The following is a 5,000-nucleotide window of genomic DNA, read 5'->3' on the forward strand; positions in this document are numbered from 1 at the left end:
TTGCAAGCCCCAATCCCTAGCACGAAGGAGGTTCAGCGGGTTACCCCGACCTTTCGGCCTAGGAAGACACGCTGATTCCTTCAGTGTAGCGCGCGTGCGGCCCAGAACATCTAAGGGCATCACAGACCTGTTATTGCTCAATCTCGTGCGGCTAGAAGCCGCCTGTCCCTCTAAGAAGAAAAGTAATCGCTGACAGCACGAAGGATGTCACGCGACTAGTTAGCAGGCTAGAGTCTCGTTCGTTATCGGAATTAACCAGACAAATCGCTCCACCAACTAAGAACGGCCATGCACCACCACCCACCGAATCAAGAAAGAGCTATCAATCTGTCAATCCTTCCGGTGTCCGGGCCTGGTGAGGTTTCCCGTGTTGAGTCAAATTAAGCCGCAGGCTCCACTCCTGGTGGTGCCCTTCCGTCAATTCCTTTAAGTTTCAGCTTTGCAACCATACTTCCCCCGGAACCCAAAAGCTTTGGTTTCCCGGAGGCTGCCCGCCGAGTCATCGGAGGAACTGCGGCGGATCGCTGGCTGGCATCGTTTATGGTTAGAACTAGGGCGGTATCTGATCGCCTTCGAACCTCTAACTTTCGTTCTTGATTAATGAAAACATACTTGGCAAATGCTTTCGCTTCTGTTCGTCTTGCGACGATCCAAGAATTTCACCTCTAACGTCGCAATACGAATGCCCCCGCCTGTCCCTATTAATCATTACCTCGGGTTCCGAAAACCAACAAAATAGAACCGAGGTCCTATTCCATTATTCCATGCACACAGTATTCAGGCGGGCTTGCCTGCTTTAAGCACTCTAATTTGTTCAAAGTAAACGTGCCGGCCCACCGAGACACTCACTCAAGAGCACCCTGGTAGGATTGCAACGGGGTCCGCCTCGGGACGCACGAGCACGCACGAGGCGCGTCGCACGCCTTCAGCTCGCCCCACCGGCAGGACGTCCCACGATACATGCCAGTTAAACACCGACGGGCGGTGAACCAACAGCGTGGGACACAAATCCAACTACGAGCTTTTTAACCGCAACAACTTTAATATACGCTATTGGAGCTGGAATTACCGCGGCTGCTGGCACCAGACTTGCCCTCCAATAGATACTCGTTAAAGGATTTAAAGTGTACTCATTCCGATTACGGGGCCTCGGATGAGTCCCGTATCGTTATTTTTCGTCACTACCTCCCCGTGCCGGGAGTGGGTAATTTGCGCGCCTGCTGCCTTCCTTGGATGTGGTAGCCGTTTCTCAGGCTCCCTCTCCGGAATCGAACCCTGATTCCCCGTTACCCGTTACAACCATGGTAGGCGCAGAACCTACCATCGACAGTTGATAAGGCAGACATTTGAAAGATGCGTCGCCGGTACGAGGACCGTGCGATCAGCCCAAAGTTATTCAGAGTCACCAAGGCAAACGGACCGGACGAGCCGACCGATTGGTTTTGATCTAATAAAAGCGTCCCTTCCATCTCTGGTCGGGACTCTGTTTGCATGTATTAGCTCTAGAATTACCACAGTTATCCAAGTAACGTGGGTACGATCTAAGGAACCATAACTGATTTAATGAGCCATTCGCGGTTTCACCTTAATGCGGCTTGTACTGAGACATGCATGGCTTAATCTTTGAGACAAGCATATGACTACTGGCAGGATCAACCAGGGAGCTGCGTCAACTAGAGCTGAGCAGCCGGCCGCCCGGGAGTGTGTCCCGGGGGCCCGCGCGAACACGCAAGCGTCCGCTCAATTATTCTGCAAACAGGAGGAGGCTGAGCTCCCCTGCACAATACACCTCGAAACCCTCTCAGGTCCCGGCGGCGCGCAGCGCCGTCCTAAGTACTTGGTCGGGTTCGAGAGAGGCGCAATCGCCCGGAGTTTGGCGAGTAGACGCTTTAGGTGCGACCACCCGTGCTCCCAACTGAGCTTGCCGCTGCCGACAGAGGCCCGGGAGCGTGCTGTCGTGGCATTGCCGGCGGGAGACAACACGCGCCACCAACGGTGGCCGGCAGCTCCAACGCCAGCGCCACAGAAGGACAAAAGCCCCACTTGGGTGCCGAAGCGAACTCTCCCAGCACAGCGCACGCGCCAACACGTCCGCACAGCTGCGATACAAACCACCTGCGAGAACCGCAGAGGCGACCGAGCAGCAGACGGCGTCGCGGCGCCGAGCGCCGGGCGGCGGCGCATCCTCAGCGCACACAGTCCTCAATCGGACCAGCACACTGCAGATGTCCACCGCGCTTCGCACCGGGCCCGCGAGGACCTACTTTGGCCGCACGGCGCCGCGTGCAGGGTGCGCCGGCGCGCAGCTGCGCCGCCTGCCGCCTCCGTCGGCCGGCGCGCCTGCCACTGGCCGCCCCCACCAGCCGGCTGTAGCGCGTGCGCCCACGCACCGCGCGGCCAGCACGCCGGGAGGCCCCCCCTCACCGGCCGGGGACGGTCCCACCCAGCCACCGCCGCGTATCGCTTCACACCCACATGCCATTCACGTTCGTGGGCATGGTGGGTATCGCTGAAACAACCGGTTGGTAGCTCAACCGATCGTCGCCATCACTGATTCACCTCTAGCGAGAACAACCGCACCACAACGGTTTACCAGTTGTTCATTTGCGTAACGTCACCAGCAAACGTAGACGTCCATCGCCATTTGCAAATTCAACGATTGTTGCATGCCTGTGTCAGGTGTCACGACACACTATGTCTGCCCACATACACGCAACAACATGTGCACGCTTCGCGAACACGTGGAAGGTGGCCCCCGTACGTATGCGATGTCCATTGCGCGAACGACTGTCAACCGGCCTCTGTCGCATGTCGCAGATGTGGAACGCAGTGCACCATGCTATCACGGTGTGTGAGAAGAGACGACTACGTCTGACAACACGCGCCACTACATCAACAGACGGCTCATGCTGATCGCCATCCACGGCATACCATACTGCAATCCAGCTCTTATAGGGAGACGACACGTAGCTGAGTGCACAATATTTGGACCGTATGGTTCGCCGTTGTTGGCGCAGTCGTGGTACGGTCACACATGTACCACGATGTATCATTCAGTACATGAGGACCAATGTGCAGTACAGTGTGTCATTTGGACGTACAACATCAGCGGACAGTTGACACAAGCCGTACCACAACGTAGGCTGTGCTTCGCCATGCGAATGCCAATGAACAACTGCGAAGGGCATTGAGCATGTACGTCCTGCTGCCATCCGCATTACAGTGTATAGCTGCAAGGTGTTTAACATGAAGCGATACTCTGGGGACCGGGCAGTGCGAGTGGCAAACTATATTGCGGGGGTTGCAGTTAGGCAACACTACACTAATTTAACGCGTCGTATGACAATTACAGAGCGGGTTAAGGCCCAACGTGTGTTGGGTTAAGGCCCAACGTGTGTTGGGTTAAGGCCCAACGTGTGTTGGGTTAAGGCCCAACGTGTGTTGGGTTAAGGCCCAACGTGTGTTGGGTTAAGGCCCAACGTGTGTTGGGTTAAGGCCCAACGTGTGTTGGGTTAAGGCCCAACGTGTGTTGGGTTAAGGCCCAACGTGTGTTGGGTTAAGGCCCAACGTGTGTTGGGTTAAGGCCCAACGTGTGTTGGGTTAAGGCCCAACGTGTGTTGGGTTAAGGCCCAACATAGGTTAGGTTAAGGCGCAACATAGGTTAGGTTAAGGCGCAACATAGGTTAGGTTAAGGCGCAACATGGGTTAGGTTAAGGCGCAACATGGGTTAGGTTAAGGTACAATATGGGTTAGGTTAAGGTACAATATGGGTTAGGTTAAGGTACAATATGGGTTAGGTTAAGGTACAATATGGGTTAGGTTAAGGTACAATATGGGTTAGGTTAAGGTACAATATGGGTTAGGTTAAGGTACAATATGGGTTAGGTTAAGGTACAATATGGGTTAGGTTAAGGTACAATATGGGTTAGGTTAAGGCGCAACATAGGTTAGGTTAAGGCGCAACATAGGTTAGGTTAAGGCGCAACATAGGTTAGGTTAAGGCGCAACATAGGTTAGGTTAAGGCGCAACACGGGTTAGGTTAAGGCGCAACACGGGTTAGGTTAAGGCGCAACACGGGTTAGGTTAAGGCGCTACACGGGTTAGGTTAAGGCGCAACACGGGTTAGGTTAAGGCGCAACACGGGTTAGGTTAAGGCGCAACACGGGTTAGGTTAAGGCGCAACACGGGTTAGGTTAAGGCGCAACACGGGTTAGGTTAAGGCGCAACACGGGTTAGGTTAAGGCGCAACACGGGTTAGGTTAAGGCGCAACACGGGTTAGGTTAAGGCGCAACACGGGTTAGGTTCAGGCGCAATACGGGTTAGGTTAAGGCGCAATACGGGTTAGGTTAAGGCGCAATACGGGTTAGGTTAAGGCACAATACGGGTTAGGTTAAGGCACAATACGGGTTAGGTTAAGGCACAATACGGGTTAGGTTAAGGCACAATACGGGTTAGGTTAAGGCACAATACGGGTTAGGTTAAGGCACAATACGGGTTAGGTTAAGGCACAATACGGGTTAGGTTAAGGCACAATACGGGTTAGGTTAAGGCACAATACGGGTTAGGTTAAGGCACAATACGGGTTAGGTTAAGGCACAATACGGGTTAGGTTAAGGCACAATACGGGTTAGGTTAAGGCACAATACGGGTTAGGTTAAGGCACAATACGGGTTAGGTTAAGGCACAATACGGGTTAGGTTAAGGCACAATACGGGTTAGGTTAAGGTACACATTGTTGTAAGGAAAGGTGTTTTGGGGGGGGGGCCGGTTTGTTGATTGTGATTATCGTAAGTAAATGACTGCGGCATCATCTGATTTGCCATGTCAGGGTGCACCTTTGGCTCATGACAGGCGGCGCTCTGATTCCATGCTTGTGGCAGACCTGTGTCTTTCATTCCTGCCATTGTTTGTGTGCTGTGACAGGAGGCAGTATTGTGATGTTGGGTGTACCCCTGTGTAGGACATGTGTGGGTGTTGGTGGCTTAGCTGAGCAATGGT

At 53.8% G+C, this 5,000-nt stretch overlaps 1 non-coding gene across 1 annotated transcript in view; it reads right to left on the reverse strand.

Annotated features, from left to right (window-relative positions):
• Nucleotides 1–1,663, reverse strand: part of LOC124620960 — a 1,910-nt gene extending 247 nt beyond the window's left edge. The window contains exon 1 of the ribosomal RNA XR_006980459.1: nucleotides 1–1,663. This exon is cut by the window's left edge and continues 247 nt beyond it. This is a non-coding gene — a ribosomal RNA (small subunit ribosomal RNA).
• Nucleotides 1,664–5,000: the final 3,337 nt, after the last annotated feature.

Source organism: Schistocerca americana, chromosome 6, assembly GCF_021461395.2.
Source record: "Schistocerca americana isolate TAMUIC-IGC-003095 chromosome 6, iqSchAmer2.1, whole genome shotgun sequence".
NCBI lineage: Eukaryota > Metazoa > Arthropoda > Insecta > Orthoptera > Acrididae > Schistocerca > Schistocerca americana.